The 24,364-nt window shown below is 30.1% G+C and overlaps 1 long non-coding RNA gene across 1 annotated transcript; it reads left to right on the top strand.

The window, feature by feature from the left end:
* Window positions 1-400: 400 nt before the first annotated feature.
* Window positions 401-4,471, top strand: LOC132739902 (uncharacterized). The gene is made up of 3 exons (XR_009627071.1): window positions 401-1,335; window positions 2,160-2,285; window positions 2,570-4,471. It is a non-coding gene; the product is annotated as an uncharacterized LOC132739902 (long non-coding RNA).
* The last annotated feature ends 19,893 nt before the right edge of the window (window positions 4,472-24,364 follow it).

The raw sequence follows: 24,364 nt of genomic DNA, 5'->3' as shown, positions 1-24,364 counted from the left end.
AGATAGATAGATAGATAGATAGATAGATAGATAGATAGATAGATAGATAGATAGATAGATAGATAGATAGATAGATAGATAGATAGATAGATAGATAGATAGATAGATAGATAGATATAGATAGATAGATAGATAGATAGATAGATAGATAGATAGATAGATAGATAGATAGATAGATAGATAGATAGATAGATAGATAGATAGATAGATAGATAGATAGATAGATAGATAGATAGTCGCAATTTAAACCCATTATGTTGGTTTTGTCGTGACACGGCTCATTTCAATAATTGTAACTTGTAAATATCACAGAATTTACACCGATTCACAAAAAACTGTTTTATTATAGGTAAATTTAATTCTGTCGATATCTCGCCATAATTATAAATTGCAGAATAACATCATTAAAATCAATTAATAGAAATATGTATGTTCATTATTTGTGAAAATGTATCGATAATAAGAAGTGCAATTAAGTAATTGGCTGAAAATGTCATAAGAAATGTGAGTAACTGACTGAAAATTTAATAAGATACTAGATAGATAGATAGTTTATTCATATAAGACGTGTACAAAATGCACATGGTCACAAAATACATATTTTCAAATATAATTAAACATCACGTAATCATCAAAGTAAACATTATTTAGTAGCAAAGTGTCATACAATGATACAACCACATCTTTGGACTGTATTAACAAAAAGAAGTGCAAGCATTGCATTTATTTTTCATTGAAAAAATGCTGTACGGCTAGCCTAAACAGTGCATATATGCTAGTCATCTGTGACTCACAGCTAGAAATTTTGGCTAGCATTACGGGCCTGTACGACTGGCTACCTCCAATGTAAAAATACAATATATGTAACACTTCTCTCTCAATTTTAATTTTCTCTTCAGCTAAACTGGAGATATGCAGCTTTAATGTCTTAGAATACTCTACTTCACACATGACAGTAGGCTCATGTTAGTGAACTCAGTGATTTAAATATTCATAAAATCTTATTCATGTGCTAGAAAATAAAAATTCCAAGCATTACTCAACAGTTAAAAGGCAATTAAGTATTTAAAAAATTATCATTTAAGGTTTATGCACATACACCATCTAATTTGAACAATGATTGTAACTGCTTTTTTTCCTGTCATATTTACAGCAATGATTGACAGCAATGGTGGGGCTGTCAAAGTTAACAATTTCCTTGCCACCCTTGATCTTAAGCTGATAAGCCTAGAAAATCTAAAAGAAATGGAGAGAAGGGCTGGTGAAGTGATAGAAGCTGTCTCATCAGAATCACAGAGACGGTCAGCTGAAGAGGCTTACAAATAAAGAAATGGAGTATGTAATTAACTTGTTACCACAAAACCACAAAACATTTTTACATCTCTTTAATTGAGAATTAAGTACATGTATCTAAAAAATATTTATGCCATTTAAATAACAAGCCATTGTAGACTATTGTCAAAATTGTTTTACTCCTTAATACCAAAAATAATTTACCACTTCTGAGTGTATAAAATATATTTATAGTCTTTTCAATACATGTGCCATCATTCATGTTAAACATTTTCCACCACAGAGCTGCTGAGGTTTTAACATTTTCAAGGTTTATGTTATATACAGTGTCCACTATGTAACTTTCATATACATTAAAGTTTCAATTTTTATTTAAAAATATAAAATCACCATAGATGAACTATGTGTTGTGAACAAGACACAGGTTTCTTTGTCTCACTTAAAGGTCACTGCTGGGGTTCAAACTTTGTCAATTTTTATCACCACACTTAACATGTAATATAGGTGGTTTATAACTAGAATCCTTGGGGGGCATTTGTCACTTTCTGTGACAGCTCTTGTTTTTTTATGTTTGAAGGTGTGTTTATCATTTATTTGCATGCAGCACTAGATTCAGAAGCATTTTTCATCTGCAGAAAAAAATAAAATAAGACTCTCATTGTGATCATTATAATAAGTCTAAGTAATACACATGCTATACTTAATTTTGTATGGTAATAACTGTAAGATACAAGGTGCTAGATGTTTAAGTCATGGATAAGGATCTTAAAACCCTTCAGAACCTTATATTATTTGCAAGCTTTTCCTTTCACTTCCAAGCACTGTGTATAAAAGCTATCTATATAATATTGATGTGACAATTTTAGGTATTGGTCATACAGCAGACTCAGATATACAGACCTTTCCAGATGCAGTTTCTAAGGGAAAGTTCAAGTCAGTAAAGACAGAAAATCCTACATTTATAACATTTGATTTGGAAACTACAGATCTAAGTGAGTTGACATTTGCTTTCCTAAAACCAGATTTTGAATATAGAAAAGAGATAAAAGTTATATGTCACATTTCTAAACTGTGTAAAGTATTGAAATAATCAATTCCATTATTCCAATTTCATGCTAAATTTCTGGAGAGCAACAGTATGTAATCCTATAATTTATTTTCTAATGCATAAAGTAATTGTGCAGACAGGGTAACAGTTTTCACCATTACAATATGCTAGCCTATATGGGTACATCTTTTTGTCACTTTATAGTACAATATCAATATAATATTGCAGTTCGAGGTTCACAGATGCCAGATGCCACATATAACACAGATTGCAGCTAAAGAAATAAAGACTGCTGCTTCATTTAATCAATATTTTATTCCTCCAATGCCAATAGCAGTAGAACCTCAACGAATAACTGGCATAAAATTCACTGATGATAGTTATATGACAAATTCACTGATGATGGTTATATGACTGTATATTATCATAGTGAACATGTTAATAAATGTACATGAATCTTTAGATAATAAAATAAATAAATACAAGGGATGATCTTGGATTTGCATGTAAGATCAAAATGTATTTCATAAAGTTAACGTCAGATGCAACATTTTTATTAGTGGCATAGCCATGAGTTTTAGTATAAAAGCTAATGCTAATGAGTAGAATACACATACCCATTGATACTAGTATAATTTTATCTAACATGTGAAGTACCGGTAAACAAAATTTATCTTTATTCTGTGACTCTGTGACTGTTCAGTCATTTTATTGCTTTTTACATGATAAGGTCATTTAAATTTATTGTAAAATGGAAGTTTCGTCCGTTATGAGCAACCAGAACTGGATCGGGAACTTCCTGATGTAATCAAATCATGACATCATAATGTTCATGTTGAAAATGTTCGTGTTAAAAGTAAATCTATAACAGTATCAAGATTTTGAGAATGTGATGTATGCAAATTTATAATATACTAGTGCCAATGTTGTGACTTCATAAAAATGGTATTGTATGACTGCGCATATATTTAGATCTGATGTCATTTCTGTTATACAAACATAAAGACACCATAAATGTTAGAGTTACATTTAAGGCGCATCAATGGAGAATTATTTTATTTTATTTTAAACAGTCTTTATTTTGTGCATGTAATAATAGAATATAATAGAATATTATATTTATGTAGGTTCGTTACTGCATTGATTCAATTCGTTGAATGTAATAATAATTTGCTCGCCAGTACTAAATTCAGTATTGAACATTGAACACTCCTTCAATATCCTCTATATATCAGCTTTTGTGTTATTATGTTTTGATATTTTGGAAGTGAAATTATTTAAATATTATTTCAATATTTTACTGAGAGGATGCAATGAATTCAAGTAGTTTCTTGTGATGAAATAGTTATTCTTGTAATAAATTTCAATAATTTTCCTGTTAGATTTTGGAAGTTAAGCAATGAAATTTTTGAGAATGTGAACATGACAAATATTATAAAACAATATTTGAAGATTTCATTCTAATGACTGTACATTTAAATAATTATTAAGATAGCCTCTGTTTAGAAAAACACATAAATAATCATATTTTACAAAATCTGCTGTTTTCCAAGAGATAAGTAAGACAGGTAACAGCTATGCTGTACATTTTTGTTTCGGAAATTTTTTTACATCATTTTGTAAAACACAATTTTGTCAAAAAAGTAATGTGGAAAGAGGTCATGAAATTTCCATATTTTGATTGCTATGGAAGAGTAATAAAAGTTATAGAAGTAATTTGCTTGCCCCAATTCAAATATTAAAAAAAATAATAATAATAATTCTTATTTTATATATATTTTTATGTGTTTTTTTTAAGTTTCAGAAATCTTGGATGAGGTTTTAGTCAATTGGCTGAAATCAATACATTTTGTGAACAGTTTATTGTTATTTTGTTATCATAATATATGTCTTGAAACATAATAAACACTTACATTGTAGGTAAAAGCTGCAAACATTTTTTTTCATATATATTCCTTACCCCTACCCCCACTGTTTTGGGGGCAATTTAGTGGGAGGGGGTATTCACATAAAAATGCTTATAATTTGAAAACTTGATGGTAAATGTCTTTGAATAGTTGCAATTGAATAAGTTAAATAGAGTACTTTGATAAAATAATAAGCTTGATCAGGTTCCTAAATATACCCATTACAGGTATCTTACCTTAATGGCTTATATATATCAACTATTAGACTAATATATCAAATGTTAATTCTCATATCTTTATATGGTTTAAACATACTTATTTCCAATAGTATATATAATGTTAATATAAGACATAAACAAAAAAATATGTTAACATAATGGAAAAGGATGAACACGAATGACAAGACTAATATGAATATTCTCCTTTACCAAACTATACGATATGTCTGAAAAAAATACAAAGGAATAAGTATTATATGAAAAATATAGCGTGGATTTACATATTTTCATACAGGTATCTCAAATAAAATTAAAAAAATAAAATGTTATAAAACAAGAAACATAATAATGGGAAAATCTTAGAGGAGAAAAATGTATTAGCACTACCCTGGTATGAAAGAGAATGGTCACCATAGAGAAGTATATGAACGTTTATGTTGCATATTTGTAGGAGGGATTTAAGGACAGCAGCATACACACAACACTCAAAATAGATAAGTAGTTTTCAATTTGCAAATGACGACATAAAGGGGAATTTCAATTTACGCATTATATTTAATGACACTTTTACAAAAGTTATATCTTTATGAATTCAATATGTTGGTGTAATGTACAATCACCAAAAAATATGCCTATATGTTTATGTTCAGAAACCTCTGGAATTTGCTGGTTACACATACGTAATGAGAGAGGATGCTGATAATGCGCTTTCAGGTTACAAGTAGAAATTGCAATTATAATAGATGGAAGGTTACTTACAATTTGCTGTACATAAAGATATTCTTAAGTTTGATGGTAGACTTAAGAAGTGTTGCTGTGTGTTGTGATGTTCAACTTTTATTTAAAGACTGACACTACCAGCAGAAATAGTAGGGGACCTAATATAGATCCTTGAGGTTATTTATTTACTAGTACAACACTTTTTGTGAACATAATTAATTGTAAGTGTTTCAATCTGTGTACTGATAAAATACATTCGGTAAATATTGACTAATAAGTGTTAAAAGTGCCATAAACATTTGAATTGCATTCATTTTTATACTTAAATTCTTGTAAACAATATTTTTGAATGGTTCAAAGTTTGATTTCAAATAAAAGTTTAAAAAGAATAAAGAGATGTTCAGACATAACTATCCCATAGGTTATAATTTGAATCGCCTTTTTTGTGGAACTGTGCAGAAATCACCGAAAGTACAAAACTTACTTTACGTAATTTTGAAAATTTCAAAACAACTCATTAAGTAACCAGAATTGACGTGAGGTTGTATCTTTTAATCGAATTGTCAAAATCATCGCCACACTGGCACCAAAAATAATACAAAAACAATATTATGTTCATACTTAAACAGAAAATGGGTAAGTGTTGTTTCCAAAATGCCATTGCAAACTGTTATTTTATTTCAAACTTAACAAACGCAAAGCTTATTCTCTTGTCTTAATAAAACAACTTAAATACATCTTCCAAATTCGATTTCTCAGATCGCCATAAAATGAATAATTTTAATGTTCTCTCAAAGCTATTCTTTCAAGACGTAACTATTTTATCTTAATGATTTGTGTTTAATTTGTAAACAAAATACTTAAAAGGCAATAATGTTTCTAGACTTGGGGAATAAATGAACTAATCAGAGCTCAAGGTTGTCATTGACAAAACTTAGTATTTTCTCAAATAAGTATTTAAATAGTCTACTACTTTGGAGTTCTTCTTACATAATTTAAATGGTATTTTGTAACAAGAGGGCTCTTTGGTCCTTGATCGCTCACCTTAGGCATCGGTGTGTGCCTACATATAGAGTTTGTGAAGACGCACATATATAATTTCAACTGTGTAAAAGGTGATTTCAGTTTTACAAAGGTTTCCCCAAGATCTGATCGAGTGACTTATTTTCTAAACCTATATAACTAGTTCCGAATCTTCACTAGGTCTTGTTTAGATATATAAATATATATGACAAATAAATAAACATAACATTGCAAAAATGTATGTCACAATATTTTGTGGCCATTGTGTAAAACTGTAAAAGAATAACAAAGACTGCAAGTAAATGAACATTTTATATGAAGACTTGAAATTACACTGTTTAATTTAATACAGTCTGAATGACAAAAATATCTGAAAGATAAATCTGTTAAAGGAGCTATAAAAACAAGAAAAATGACAACGCCACGAAACCATTGATTGTTTCAAATTGGAAATTAAATACAAGCAACTATCGATATAACTTTATTCATTGAAACAGTAAAACAGAAGAATGGACGACAGACAGCACGGTGTTACGAAAATCGATAATTGAATAAACAAACGTTCAAACAGCAAGGGATTTATGCATCACTGTCCGTTTCTATGAGGAGATTAATGTTAACATTAATGTTAACAACAGCATTTATGTTGTACATTTGTGTATCATTACATACTTTGAGACACATTAATATGAATCAGTGAACTTGGCACACAACTTGTAATGATACACAACATAAAATAGAATAAAATATTGTAAAATTTATATAAAAAAACTTTTTTTAAAAATTCTTCTTTAGGGGTTAAAAATTTTTAAGGGGAAAAAATGAGCAAACATAATATGTTTTTACCAAAACCCCTTTAAATGAATGAATTATTCAAATTCAGATTTATTTTAAAACAGGTGACAAGGAAAGATAATTATACGTATGTTTTTAGAATAATTTGAAGTAACAAAGAAGGGCTTGTGTATAAACATATAACTACTTGATATGCTCAAAAGTCCTATCAAACAAGATGTTTTAAGTGATACATTATACATATTTAAATATTGCTTGCTTTCAAAATTGAATCTTTTAAGTGGTATAAACTGTACAATTCCATTGCTGTGTCATAAACGATATCAACATTACAACTGCAGCCTGTATCAAATACTTTACACAATTTATGATATCTCAAGATTACATTACAGCTTGATATTGTTAATGAAATCAATATATCTTTAAGTCATACAAAGGATAGTCATAGTTCAGAAACAATTATTTAAGTGAACTAGTGTTCAAAATCGTTTCTCTGTCAATGAAATCACTTCATTTTTTAAACAACATCACACATGCAAAGCAAATTTAGAAAATACCTGAGAGTTGTACTTAGCGAAACAAATGCCAACATTATAATTTAGAGGTTAACACTTGGTTGCTGCTCGCCATTATTCGATAATGGCCCGAAGATGTACAAAATGGCATAAGGGCTGCAGGCTCGTAGAACATTATGGATTCGAAGGAAATCATCGCAAATGTTGTGCAGCAATAACTATGAACGTCTTCAAAACCCATGCCGAAAATACGGGGTTCAGACATCTCCGCTAATTTTGATTGACACCCTTTCTAAGTAACAGACAGTTGCCAATGTAAACAAATATATGTCATTCAGAAGAAACCGATTAACTTAGAAAACATGATAGAACACACTAAAGATGAAGAAATTTTGTTTTTTAAGATCCTGAGATGCGACCGTAGATCTAAAAAATATATGATATACATGACTAAATGTCTTTATGCCTATGCAGCAGATCTACCGTCAATCCGAAGTCATTTCCAGAATTTCTGATAGTCACATTTTGACTTGGACACAGTTATTGGATTTTTTTCTTTAGTTTACAAATCTTCAATGTTAACCTTTCTTGATTGCGACTGATAATGTCATATAAACTTAAACTTTTGTGTGCAAGTGACTACAGTTCTTTCAACAATAGCAGCCATCTTGAAGGTCATTGAGGGTTGATTACGTTAGTCTGCACGCGCGCTCATTCACAAGCCAGTTTTGAAAAAATAATGCCGAGTAACAAGGCAGCCAAAATTGCATAATGACCTAGTTCTTGCCAAAATGGACTATAAATACCTAAAATGGTGTTACTTCATACAGTTACATAGGTATTAAAGAATGTTAAACAACATGTCTCCTGTATGCTAAAAACACGAAACAGCCAATTAAAATCACTTTTGTTTTGGTTTGCGCTATTACACTTTTATACCAATATTTTAATATTGATATTTTGTTCCATATACCAGGAGAGTGATCGACGGCCACTGTCTCTTGTTTATTATAATTATGATGATGAAGAAATGATGTATATTCTCTTGTTACGTTAATATTATCACTTTAAATAATTTACACTGAAAATGAGTTGTTTGCTTTATGAATGATATCTTTTCTTAATTATAACCTTTTAGGCTTAATGTGACAACGGGTGTTGTAAAGGCGCATCGTGCCTCAAAAATTCATATTAAATAAAATCTTATGTTTTACTTATAGAATCAATGCATGTTATATGATTAACAGCTGCAGAAAGTAGCGCTTAATGTACAGTAATGTGTCATAAACGTAGGGAAACGTTAACAAAGACTAGTTTGATGTCCATACAAAATGCTTATTCAGACAGTCCCATTTAAATAAAGTGCAAAAGAATCCTCGCCTAGTGTAAATATGTTTCATTGACATAACACACATTACCTTTTCAAGATGCATTACTGTAACACTAAATCATTCAACATTCAGCAGACACATATCCTATACCATTCTACAGGGAATAACATATAGACAAGTAACAACAGTTTAAATACACCATGCAATGCCTTTTCCTCATACAATGAACGACAAGCCTTCAAAAATAGATGAAGACTAATCCAAACAGACGAAATAGTTACATATGGCAGAGGGAAACATGGTCACAAATTAAAGATTAGATTAAATATATGTTTAATTTTGCCACAGTGCACACACATGGCAATATAAAACATGGAGGTAGACATAACAGAACACATTCATGGGCACACAATCCATGATCAGGGATAACACAAGAAAGGTAAACCCTTATTTCCACTGCGGTCCCTAATCTAATTGGTAATATAGAGGACGTCATTTTATTCTTAATATATCGTATAAATCTAATTTAAAATGGGATACATGAAAGCTTTTAAATTCACAATAAAAAACAATAAAAACAACAATAATAATAAAAAACAAATGGTGGAATTTTCTAATATGTGAACACTACTTGTCTTACACCATATTGGTGAGAAAAACATGTTATGAAAAACTTATTTCTCTTTGTGGCCATTATTGTCCTCAATCATTAATTTAACATTACAAATATAATATGTTAAAATCCTTACCAATGTTTCATCATACGTAAATACTTTTAATTTATGTTATTTACTATTTATGTTTAGATAGAAAAAAATATTACCCTTTTGATTTTACTGGTAAGGTCGCTTTTTATCGTACTACATCAAACACCCACTGGTGCCAAATGTTTAGAACGTACCATACAGTTAAGGTACATCTACATTTGTCTTAGTTGTATTGTTATTGGAATAAAATGGAAACAGAGAGCAATAAAACACACGATACAACGATTGGTAAATAGCTTCGGTAGAATAAAACACACATAAAATGACATGACTTTTACTGTTTATTACCCTAAACCTAGCCATACCTCTGCAAAAGGCACGAAAAATACCGAAATTTCTTCTGACTCTGATTCAGTAGTTACAGAGCCCCTAAGGTGACATTTTTTCAAACTTTTTTCCCCGGAACTTTATCCATTTTTAAGAAATAATAATTCGTAATTACAAAATATTAATTCGTATTTACGAAACATTAATATTTTTCTAGGGTTTCAAAGAGTTTTGGTAATATTTATAAAGAAGGCCTCAAAACCTAAGTTCCTGACTAAATATAGACCCTTTCATTTAAGCGATAACAGTCAGGGAAGAGTTAATTCCCTTACCGGATGTGACGTAAATGGGGGATAAAAGTATGCATTGCGCATAGAAAGTAAGCTTATTGAAAAGTTTAAAGCGTAAGTACTGATCGTTCAATTATGATTATAACATGTAAAGATTTACGCATGCATACATTAATTCAATATCAAGACAATAGAAAGAAATACAAAAACAAAGATTCAGATTAATTCTCGCTACGGAGTGAAACAGCGAAATTTCAAAGTGAATATATCTATATTAGTAATGCCAGGATAAAAAGCTATTAACTAAAACAAACTTTAATATTTTATAAACACTTATACACACTGAAATCGCCTATTATAAATTTAAATGTCCATTTTCTAGTTTTCTGTGTTATTTTCTGTCATTTAGAAAATTCCGGCGTATTTGTGACAAACCTGAAAATAAAATTGCCAGTGTCTGTTAATGATTGTTTTTCAAGCTTTAATAGAACAATAACAGAATGCATTCTGTCAATACTTCATTATGCCGTATAAAAAAAAATATTTCAAAGAACCGGTGAAAAAAAGGACATAATTTTATAAATATTCCGGAAAGAACAAAAACCATGTGGCATTGACTTTTACAATTTTAGATTCACAACAGACGTTTATAAGATAATTTTGATATTAAAAATATATTCTTTAAAGACCTTTTCCAAGTACTTTATTTCATAGATAAATAGATGTGTATATTTAAGCGCCACTGGGCCGTAACATATTAATTAACAGGGTGCATATGTTATATATACAAGCGGAACTTGGCTGTGATATCATAAATCACCAGGGTGCATTTTTAGAGTTATAACATTACATCAGATTACGTCACTTTTGTTAGTTGTCAAAATATTTATGGTCCGAATTTTGTTATGGATCATCCTAGGGACTTTATTGGTCATGCCTTACTGATTTGATACTCGATCCAGAGTCCTATCAACTGGCACAGTCAAAATTAAGTAAAATTATAATTCAGTTAATAACGAATTTCTATGAACGTGTTTCACAACTTGCTTTTGTTGTTGTTTTTTTGTGATTTTTTAAATATTTGATAAACAGAGTATGAATTAAAAAGTATCAAGTTGAAAATATTACTTTACTTTATATTGGTGTGATGTACGATTTTTTGAGAGTGCATTTTTTGCCGACACAAATAGTATGCAGTCATGTACATTCAAAAGAATTTTTGCTTTTTATGCCTTTACATTTGTTTTTGTTTTGAAATTACATAGATTTATAACAAGTTACTGTTTTCTTTTCTTTGCCTTGGTGATGCTAATATCAAAATGATTTTTAATAAACCAGTATCTTGCAATTAATTATTACGCAGCCGTTTTTCGAAACTATAGAATCCTTATATTTTTGAAACTCAAAATATATTTTGGGTATTGTATATTAGCAGAGACATAGATACATTATCTATATATCTGATATTAGCAAGTCAGTACGATTTAACTGCCTGGTAAAATTTTCATTATTAAGAATCTAACGAAAACGGTAATCATGATCAGGTTACCCAGGAATATGGTCTTCTATTAAAACAAATCGTTAACCTTATTAAAGTAAACATTTTTATTCATTGTTACCATCCTTTTTATGTAATATCTTATTCAATTACACAAAATTTTGGCAATCTTACGAGAGAAAGGATTAAGATCTTTATATCCCTCTATTATTGTACTTAATCGTATCGGCATTGTCCACTGTATCCCCCAATGACGTCATCCAAGGGCGACAACTTGAATACGGTCTTAAATGAAAGGGTCTGTATAGCATGTAAATGCGATATAAATTTTTTTCCCCAAGTTTTAAAACTAAACACGATAATTGTAAATAGATTAAAATAATCGCCTGTCAATAACGTTGCTGCCACAGCCGTGATAGTATACGCGCTAGGAAAATCTTGTTAAAATGGGCGTCCTGTGCTTCAAATCCAAACACGGACATTTTTTTCTGTTTCGTTTTGTCGATATTATTGAGTTTTGAAATAAAATATTATGTTTTAATGACCGCACGGTGCCAATACATAAATTGTAAGGAAATATATTTTTTTTAAATTGATGAGATTAGTGAAAATTTTTAGACCCCCCGCCCCCGCCCCTTTAGTTTTCCTTATGTATATGGTAAAAGAAAGTAATGATATAGCATGTTTCTTTTTTAAAGAAATATGTCAGAAAAGATTAATTCCCTCAAATATTAAAACATTACTGATAGGAACATGTATTTGACAATGGGGAAAAAAGAGGACACTTTGGATAGAGAATGACTTCTCACTCAAAAACCCTGTTCACTTGAGAACCATTCGGCTTTTAATCACAAGGTTGATCCATGCTTGTAAATGACCACTTTGTGAGAATAGTAGGTTCTTTTGCAAGATCACAATGATCTTAGATTTCGTAAAAACGAATTATTATTTTGTAATTACGAATTAATATTTCGTGAAAACTAATTATAATTTCGTAAAAACGAATTAGTATTTCGTAAAATCGAATTAATATTTCGTAATTACATATTCATATTTCGAATACGAATTAATATTTAAATTCGTAAAAACGAAATAATATTTCGTAAAACGAAATAAATGCCGGGAACAAAGTGTCGCAAATGTCACCTTAGGGGCTCAGTAAGTACTTGATGAAGCAATCTTTTATATACTTTTTGCGATGTTTTGAATTAGATATAGAAACGTATATATTTGAAAATCGTATGCAGTAGGTGCGAAATTATACTAAGTGTATCGGGTATTTAGTCTAGGCCAAAAATAGATTAAGCTGATGATTGAAAAAATGTCTAAATCAAGATAAAATGCTCACTGAAACATTCTTTTATTTTGTATATTCCGTTGTTGTTCTCGTTTTTTTTTTTCAGCATGCATTGCAAGTTATTAGCCAATTAATCACAATGTGTTATACGATCCATTTGTACCTTATCAAATGATCTCTGAATAGACATTTTTCCAATTGAAACTAGCTTTTTAATGAAAAAAAGATAAATTAATATTTTCAAACTCATTGTGTCAATATGGTGTTTTAAAGGTACATTAAACCTTAGAAAAAGACAATCTTTTTCCTTTATGCGTTTGATTATGTTGTAATGTATATGAATTAGAAAATATAGGATGCTTATTACCTGAACAGAAAAGAGATGAATATAACATAGTTTGTGATTATGGTAGTAACATATAAACAAAGTGTTATTATGAGTTACCATACTATGTTATATTCAGTGATCAACACTGAAAAGATAAAGACATCAATAATTCAAACGAATGAGAAAATCTAGCAATTTTAGATACGCTAATGTTACGAACAAACATATAAACAAAGATTAAATCCTTATTTGAAAAAAAAAACAAACAAGCATAATAAATAAATAATACATGTTTGTGAAAAATACGACCAGTTATACTGTAGGGACGTTAATAAGACTGAATGATACATCCCTTCTTTGATCGTTTTTAACTAAATGAGGCATTGCTAAAACCAATATCGATTTGTAACAACAGTCTTGTTTGCAACCAATACTGTTTCTAAATACATATTTGTATCAATCGTAACATCTTCAACGACAAACAGTATCAAAACATCCAGAGCTATATTGTGATAAATAAGCTATTTTTAGGTGTTTCAACTTAGAAAAAATAATTTCAGGAATGAGTCTACGGTTGTGTTAAGCAATGAAATGCTTTTTGTGAGTTTTACTAGTTGTTTAACTGCTTTATAATGATAAAAAGAAAAACAACAACAGAAATTCCAAAAAAACAACAACCACAAAAGTGCTAAATTAATTACTGAATTGTCTCATTTAGTGAAAATTGTGACCTCAGTTAATATGTGAAATACAAATTCAAATATTTTTATATATATATTTAGAGGTTTATAGGGGTTAATGTAATTTATCGACGATTTTTTTTTTCAATAACTAAATTCTCTTTATTTGACACTTATGTGATAAGATTTTATCTGAAAATAACATATTTAACCTGAGAAAAGTTGAGGGCCGCTTTGAGTGCTTAAAATAAAGATAAAATAAAATAAATATGTCTAACACTACACTCGCTGTGGGTTATTCAGCAGAATAAGCATACTTGTTAATGTAACAACAAATATGATAAGGGTACCGATCCAGAAGCATAAAAAGTCAATCGAGTTGACAACATCGGACCAAGTTGCTTCATTTGATTGCTGTAGTTCAACACAGCTGCCGTCATTGTTATTTCCCTGAGCATCAACAACATTTCTTTTCCGTTTCAATCTTAAACAATTAATTATACCAACAAACCCTTTATAAAACTGTCCAACCTTTACATTTTCTTCCTCTCTATGAGCCAAACGAAGTTGCAATACAGAAACCAGAACAAAAATTGTGGATACACTCGCCATCAGTATGAGATACAATGCAAGATAAGACAATTTGTCTGAATTCTTCGGAAATTCTGATGCTATTATTGTAAGGAACACGGAAATTGATAAGAAAAGTGTAACTGAATAAGATGCTCTTTCTCCGGACCTTGCCGGAAGCGCAAACGTAAATATATTCAAGAATGACAGTAATATGACCGGCACAATCATATTTAACACATAGAAAAGGGGCTTCCTATGAAGTTTCAATGTAAATGTTATTGTTGGAGTACCTTTATTGGCAACTTTTGTTGATGATTTTGCAAGTTCCCAGGTTGAGCTCTCGGAATAAGCCGATTGCTTGATTCCATTTTCGGTAGCAAATTTAACTTCATTATCTGTATAGCTCCATGCAACGAATATTATTTCACATCTCTGTGTATCATATGGAAAATATGAGATGTCTACCGAGCAAGTTGACTTGATTATCTAAAATATGCGGGCATAATAAGTAGTTATAAGTAATAATAATAATAATAACGATAATAAAAATAGATGACATGTAACAACTCAATTTTAGCACAAAGTTTAAAAAAAAAATCTAATTAACTACAATAGTTATTCGATAGACATGCTTTTGTGTGAAATAGTTTACATGAGACACATTTCAGTCTATATTTCTATAAGTAAATGGAAATTTTGTTAAAACAATAGAAATGTGTAACTTGAATATTCTTATGAAATATTTCTAGAAATAAAATTTAACAGAATTGTAAATGATACAGTATGAAAATGAAAAATGGTGAAATTAAATGCAGCTCTAGACGAGTCAATTATCGACTATTTTAATATAGATATAATAAAGAGATCGTGTAAATTATCTCACAATTTCTAACAACATACATTTACATTTCTTGCGTCATTTGTTGTCATATATAAGTAGTATCAATATATCATATATCATATGTAAGTGGTATCAATATAATTATTTGTGGTATTGCAGACCTTCACTTAGGTGTTTAAATGTAATAACTTATTAGCATCTTAAGACAATGAGATACGCTTGGTAAATTGAAAAGAAAAATCAAAGGGTTAAATAATTATAATATTTTACTTATATTTTCTTGATACCACAAATGCAGAAAAAAATGATTTAACGTGTTTATCAAGATCGTTAATGAAATTGTAGCAAATGTCAAAATTAGTTACCTGAAATGGTTCCCATTCCACTACTCCATTGCTTTGTATCCAAGCGTTGAAATAGGCCGAGCCAAGACCTTTAAATGAACTGAATGAATTTCGAAGCGAAATATCCGGTTTCCATATATCATCTTGTGGCTACATAGTTAAAAAAAGGTTAAATATTATTGCTGACTTAGGATCAAAATACCATTGAAATGTGAAAACCAGAAACAATATTCATTTGCTTATACTTCTTTTTTTAATTTTTGATATACATTGCTAGCATATGATTGCTGTTGATGAAAGCCATTAATTATTTTGTCAATAAAAATGTATTTTATTGCAGTATAATTTATCTAAATAATTAAACGCCACTTTTTTGCACGAACGTGCAAAATATTTCTTACAACTATAAGGCGTCTGATATCATTATGTTCTGATGGTACCCATGCCAGAACTTCATCTGTCCATGTCACACTTAAGTACCCAGCAGTAGTAAGACTTTCTTCCTGTTCATTGAATTCCGTTATAGCTGTGAAAAATATGAAGAAAACCTGATTTGTTTCAACATTTTGTCAATCATATTTTTGATATAAATTTTGAAATATCAGAAAGATGTATGTTTCTTGTCTGCATTAAACTGAAATAATAAATTGCACGTAGATAAAACTCTCAAGTTCAATGAGTAAACTTTTCAAGTACACGTGCACAGTACGCAATTAACTCTTTTTAACACATTTTTTATTAGATACTGTAAACATTTGATGGTCACGTGATCTTTATTTTGCGAATACCCCATTCCCGACGAACCTAACTAGAATACAAAAATAACAAATAACTAAGTAAGTAAAAACAAATAGCCAGTTTAAAGTCATTCATTTTCATTTATGTAGTCATTTAATTTCAAAGTTAAAAGTTTTAATTTAACAATACTTCCCTCGAATATTTAAACATATTAGGTAAAATGTATAAAATAACTTTCAAAAGAGCTATTAAAACCATTTGATGCTCTTTTAAGATATCATGGCAAATAACGTTTTAACTAAATTTATGCTCCTATTGTAATATAACAGGAGAGTTCATTGTTGTAAATCCTGAAAATACGCCAAAGATATCACCTCTACACGCGTAAATATATGCTCTAAACAGATGAAGGGAATATTTTACCACTTATATGAAATGAAATGGTTATATTGACTTCTTTTGTCTGATCTATGATGGGTCGAACTTTTCTGTCGTAAGCATTAGTAACAAACAATTCAGTAAGTAAATCTTTTGTATCATTTATAGAATATGATTCAGTTAACGCGAACAAATTAAGCACAAGTATAAAACGTCCAAGCGAATATAATTCCATTTTTCATTTAAGCATTGATATTTCCCATTCTTTTTGTTACTTATATAACACCACGTCTACATAGTTTTATTCGAAGTTCAGAAATATTTCCAATCAGAAAATCCCCTTTGGTTCGTTTCAATAATTACAAAAAACTACATTATGGATCGGATGATCTCTATCGTTTGAAATATAATTGTAAAAAGTGCCAAGGGAGAAGAAGCCTGACCAAGCAAACCTTAATTATGCATGACTATCAATCCATCCATCCACAAGGCTAAAAATGTTTTAAATAAATATCGATCGAAAACGCTTAATGGTGCTTTTTTAAAAACAAATACATGTAAGTGTGTTGCTAAATGATTAAATTGTATGGTGATTATTTTCCATAAAAAATAAACGTCGGACGCAGATGAAGAAATAGACTGAAAGTAACTATTAGTCATAGCTTTTCTATTTGCAATGCGGCTGCTGAAAAAGTACAAACAATGATCAAATAGTGTGTTTAAGATAGTGTTAAAGACAACAATTGCATTTCAGTCATATCAATATATCTTAACCTGGTTGAAATATTGAATACTTTTTATTCGTAGGCATAGCGAAATCGAAGCACAACGTTCAAAGATTTCTTTCTAAACGTAACAAAACTCATGCTTGACATTTCTAAAGACGTTGCTCCTGAGGCATAATGTGCTTTAAACAGACCGCCTGCGTGGTCGAGGGGTCAGAGTCGATGACTTTTAATCCAGTTACCTCTCTGGCGTGGGTTCGATTCCCGGGAGATGCTTTAGTAGTTTAGCGCGAAGAAAGGTAGTCTGGTACTGGTGTAACTCGCCAGGAACGATGGTTAGGAAACTACCCGCCTATATGACTGAAATACTGTTGGAAAAAGGCGTAAAATGAAACAAACAAACAAAACAGTTTGTACTTGAATTGCATTATCATTTCCTTTTATCCCATTCACTCGGTTACTGCACGAAGAAGAGCGGAGACATTAATAACAGGCATCTTAGAATAACTTAATAACAATAGCTAAAAAAGGTTGATGAATTGCCGTGACAGCGAATTTTCTTGATAAGAGGATTTGCGAGAATATCACGAATCCCGCGTTTATTGTAAACCCTAACACCGCTTGAATCACGGACATTAACCTCTCTTCCTGTATGTAAGAGTAATTAAATTGTACAACATTGTGCTATCCTTCTAGCAGATATCGAATCTCTTTGTACAAATTCAGCTTAGTCGGATAATAACTGAAATAATTATTGTGTTGCCTACTCATACGCGAAAGATTTCTAGATATATGTGTTATTGAAGTAGTAAAAGTTGCATGCAGATAGCTTGTTCAAACCCTTGCAAGTATTTAAGCTGATATGATATTTTTTTTTACAATTTCACGCTTACTTCACTAACTCGGAGTAGATCCAGCTTGCGCCCACTTGCAGTCTCAAGTTATCATAATGCTAATTGTTTACTCTATGCATTATATTGTCTAGTATGTGTAGTAACACCATTTTTGATATTTTAAAATTAAATGGCAGATACGTTTTATCGAACACATACTATGTGAAACATAAACAAATATAAATTTCTAAAAAATATCTAGGACGATATGGATATCATTCACGGTAAACGAAGAGAAAAGGATTATTGCTAACTGTTTGCAAATACTTATATTTCATTGTTTGTTTGTTTTATTGAGTTTTACGTCACGCCGTAACAGTATAGGTCATATGGCGACGTTCCAACTTTACTGGTGGAGACCTCAGGTGCCCTTCCGTGCATTATTTCAGGCACGAACGGTTACCTGAGTAGAACAACCGACGTTCCGTAAGACAGCTTGATAGCTTCCTCACATGGTTGAATTCAAATTCCGTGTTGTGATACAAATCCACAGCGGTGAGGGGCACTTATGTTTCATACATTTTTTTTAAATCTACTTTACGCGAACGGCCTATCGAAAAAAGTGGATAATTGGCAGTAAAATTCTTGTTTTATTTCCTTTAAATATATAACGCCTAATCATTGTCAGACGAGATATGACACCTAACATAAATCTTATTGAACGAAGCTTTGCAGTGTTATCAGAAACCGTTAATTGATTTAAGGGAACCTTAATACCTTATTCACAGGATTTCTGCTTAAACCTCTTAAAGGCGCATCACCTCCTGCACAAAACGCATCTTTATAATTAAAAAGCTCATTATTTTGATACGATGTCTGACAAAGATGGGATTTTCAATGTTTTAAAACTAATCTTTTGATCTTATTATTATAAAAGTTGTTATACGAGTAGCTTTTGTTGTGGAATGTGAAAAACTAAGCCGATTCACTTTTTGTAAATTACTCTCTATGCAGATATTTGGCTTTGGAAATCAATATCTGGTGTTAGATATATATGTGAGTCAATGCAAGTGAAACCTATATTATTTGTAACTAAAATATTGCAGCAACAATACTGTAAAAAGCAATAACAACAATTGGAAATTAAATTTCAGTTAAAGACAAAAATTGAGTAACCCATATCAGGAAAATGAACACAACTATTTGTGTTACAGGTAAAACTCTTCTAGAACTATAATATTAAATATTAAACACTTACAATAAATATTCACGAACGCAATTAGAACACACATTCACGAAATTTGAAATCAAGAATTATTGCAAATAAGAATGTCTATAAAAATCAAACCAAAACAGAAATCCTTTTTCAAATGCCAAGCCTTATATTTTAATTCAATTAAACATGCTAGTGCTATCCCATGACAAGCAGCGTATGGTCCCCATATAAAGAAATGCGTGTGCTCTAAACGAGAAAACAACGGGCGGAACTAAAGAATATGTTTTTGTTGAACAAATTACAAGCATGGGAACAAAAATAAAACGGAGAACGTATTAAATTTTCACAATAGTTATCATAACGGTAAAACAATTGTTGTGACAGTGAATACAAGACAAACTAAACAATAACATACAATCATGTGTTCATAACATAAATGTGTGAGATATCTTCGGATTAGAAAAATTCTTGGTTACTTTAAATAGCAGAAGCATTACATAAATATTATTTTATATAATGCTCTGAAAAGAATGACAAGTTTAACTAGTTAAAACTTGTGATATGTGCCGTTATATAGAATGTAGGCGATTTTATTTGATATATGTTCATCGGTCTAGAATATTTGCGGAGACACACGATGTTTTATTAACATTGATACGAATACTGGATGTTTTCGTATTGTGTTAAATGATATGAATTCAGCGCAAACAAATAATGTCTCGCATATACCTCGTTATCTTTCCGGCAAAAAAGCAATAAACCTTCAACAGACATGTAAAGATTTAATTGCAACTTGTTTAACACATTTACAAGGATACGAAACTAGATATTCTATACACATATCGAAGGGCGACTCATATAGTTCTTTACTTAAATAAGTATACATAAGCCTTCACCATTTTGATAAATTTTCTAGAAAAGAATAAGCTATAATAATAATTATAGTATTTGCAATCAGTGTTTTTATTTACGTCATTTGATTTCAGAATTTAATATTTTTCAGGCTATATTGCATTCTACTTTCAAATGTATGACTAACCTACCTGCCTTTCTTTAATCTCACCCCACCGCGGGAACGTAGACATATATAAACTTCTAATTACAATTACTATAAAAAAAAATAAAAAGGATCAAAACATATCGTCACTTTTAAAGATTATTTTACATACATCATGGAACCAGGTTTTGGTCTGAATTTTAGTTCACTTTGCGAACTCGTCAGAAACCTTCACTAACAACAACAACAACAACAAGAATAATAATAATGGTAATAATGAAAATATTAAAAATATTTTTATGTTAGTTGACGATAATGGCGTCCAATTACGTAAGTAAAGAAGCATCAGATGGAAGGGAAAATACTGTGAACATTCTTAACATACTTATTGGAAGAAATTACATCGATATTGTTATTATTGTAAAGTACCCTTCACAGAAAGAGCCAAGAAAAAAATACAATATGGATTATAGGTAATTGTTATAAATACCATTACGACGATCAAAGAAACTGAGAATCGTCTATTTTCATTCATACAAAGAATGATTTGCAGGACATGATTGTAATGTTTAATGTTTGTTGGCTTAATTATAAAGCAAATAAAGTATAATTGTGTTTTCCAAACATATTTATCGATGACATTACATTTGGATCCTCGTAAAACAGAGATATGAGGAGCTGTACTTTTACATTGACTATTGTGTTTCAATGATTAGTTTTTTTTATCAAACACATTTAAGCCTCATGATTATTAAATCAGTTTGGTTTTATATATTATGTTATTTAAAATACAACAACAACATCAACAGTAGCAACACATTATAAATTATTTTCTAATGAGAAAAAACTATTGTTAATTATAATTTTATCTCATTAAATGAGTATACAAGCATTAAATGTGAAATAATTTCTTAGAATAGCAAGCTGTCCATACTTTATCAACATTTTTATCATTGTTATCTAAATTGCATAATATCATCTATCATCTTGAAGTATATCTTGAATTATACTATGTAACCGTTATTGTGGATCAATAACAAAATTATAAAATATATTCACTATATCACACTATAGAAACTTATAGAGATTCAAAGCAAATGAAAGTCACACATTGTAAGAAATGGCCTTCGTGTAATACTTACTGTATATCTTAACTGTATTAATTAAGCAATTTCTTTTGTCATTTTTGTTTATGTTCTATAATGCTTAGTAATATTAACAATACAACACTATGGCTGGTGTTGTTATAGCGCCTTCTGCATTACACAATTAGCCAATCCGTTTCAGGTGAATATAATTTTAAAGGTGCATGCATCTAAATGAGTTAAAAGTTTACATTACCCATAACGTGATATTCCCAACCTTAACAAAAACTTTTTTTTACCTCATTACTTTTTTAAGATATTTTTTGGTACCTCTTTGACATGTTATTAATTGTAACACATATAGTGCATGCAAAAATCCTTAGGGATATGACTGCTTAGAGATTTGATTTGAAAAATTATACAAAGCACGATATTTTAGATCAAAGACTTTTTTTTCAAAATTTACTAAAGTAATATAATTGAAATGAAAAGTTTTTTTAAAGATTGTTACTAAATTTCACAAGGTAAGATGCATAGTTGGTATATATTTTTGTCTCTGAGTCATTTTGTCTTTATCCCGCTTTTTTAATCATGTATGGTCATACGTTACACGCGTAATAATGAATCATAAATATTTTGATTAATCTTTCAGTGTTTTTTTCCTTAATATTTACAATGCGTTTAGATTGAGATGGATTTTAAGATATAACATGGATAATTATCTATATCCGATCAAGTTTGGTTATTTAATACCTGTTTTAAATACTGGATAAATAATTAACATTACATAATTACATATAAAGGATATGTACATCATTATTATATTTATAAATTAATTATACTATGTTCAAAATGTTATTTTCATAGTTATTACAAACTATTCATATCATCTTTTTCGCTCAAATAGGATCCAATAGTTTATCAAAACAGTTGCAATATCATGGTGAATAGAGAGCATTTATTGATCTTAATATTAAGCTGACATAAGTATTTCACTATATATTGCATCAGAACGTCCAAGAGGGAGAGTAATAGAACGTTTTCACAACCAGCAGTGTCAAGTAGAACAATAGAATTCATTATATATTGAATCACCAAACCTTTCCCTCTTTCTGTTGTCATTATTCATAAATGGAAGTCTATGTTATGAATTGTCTGGAAGTTGAGAATATACAATGGGAATACTTTCTTTGCACTAGAGCTTTAGATAGACATATACATTGTGTTGATAGCCCTCTCATTATTTGACAATTTTTCTTATTTTTTTCTCAATTTTTGACAGTTGACCAATCACCAAACATCCAGACATCGTCTCAATTTTTATTTATTTCATTTTAACACTTTGGAAAAAAAATATTTTAGAAATTAACTTCCTTCCACATGCAAAACTGCTCGTGATGATATTTGGGTATATTTAAGTATCCTACGAGCAATAACTGAAATGCAGTGTGATAAAAACAATGACAGTCACCTGCCCAAAGGATAAGTAAACAACCCAGCGTCTTTTTAAATTCCGTCTTTTCTTGAATGTTAACTCATCTGTCAACAATTATTTATTATCTGTAACAATTCCCAAATAAAAAAAAATTTCTGATGAGTGTATGAAGAATTTAACAAATCCAAATGAAATCCCTCTGAATCAAAAACATTTTATTTTTTCCTCCAATGAAATACATGTACACAACTTTCAAAATGGCAGTCGCTTACATTTTAAAGGGCAGTCTAATATAACGGAATAAACTCGGGTTGGTATAACTTTTTCGTCTTCTAGAATTGTTTGTTTCAATTATCTAAACAAGCAACCATTCATTTTTTATGAAATAGATAATATCGTCACCATTTAATGTTTTATTTCATCTAGTGTTTACAAACTATAGGAAACACCAAGGGTCAAATCAAACTCACCTGCTGGAGCTTCGAGCTGCTTAATTCGAACCCATTAAGCCGCCTTTTACTATCAAGAAGGGTTACACGGCCGCTGCAAATCTAATACCTTAACCCGTAAAAGCAAAGCCTCAGCCACAAGAGGCAGTTTGCCAATGACACCTCACATTCCCAATTATCTGTTATTGTAAGTTAGACACCAAGCAGGGCTTATCCTAAACGGTTTTATACTCAGTTTAAACTTTTCGATTGACATATTTGGAACTTTTGTCCATTTCATGGAAACATTGAAGTGCGAAATGGCCTTTTGCAGCTCACAATAAGGAAGTAAAGTTATTCTTAGAAGATATGTGGAATGTCAATTGCACGATTTTAGCTAATAACAGGAAGTCAATTTATTCTTCACTATAACAGTAAAATTATTAATAATCATAGGGAACAAAATTTGCATCTAACAAGTTTTACAACAATTATTCAGACATAATGATCCCCTCTTACTTGAAAGAAACACCGTATTATTATAAGGCCTTATGTGTTTAACACTTAGAATTATACGTCTGTGACGGAAAGGCAGCGAAAATATTAAAAACAAAATAATATTTATTTTTAACGACACATCCACAGTCGAGTTTTCCTATGAACACTACCTTAACAGACTGATAAACTAGGTCACCAAGTGAACAAAATATATTAAGGCAGGATTGTATAGAAATTGTTTCATTAATATAACCTTAAGATCTGAACCAAATCTTCCTTGCTTATACATTGAATTT

The sequence above is a fragment of the Ruditapes philippinarum genome, unplaced genomic scaffold, assembly GCF_026571515.1.
Source record: "Ruditapes philippinarum isolate M1 unplaced genomic scaffold, ASM2657151v2 ctg309_1_1_1_1, whole genome shotgun sequence".
NCBI lineage: Eukaryota > Metazoa > Mollusca > Bivalvia > Venerida > Veneridae > Ruditapes > Ruditapes philippinarum.
Note: the sequence above shows the minus strand (reverse complement) of the source record. Positions and strands in the feature narration are given on the sequence as shown.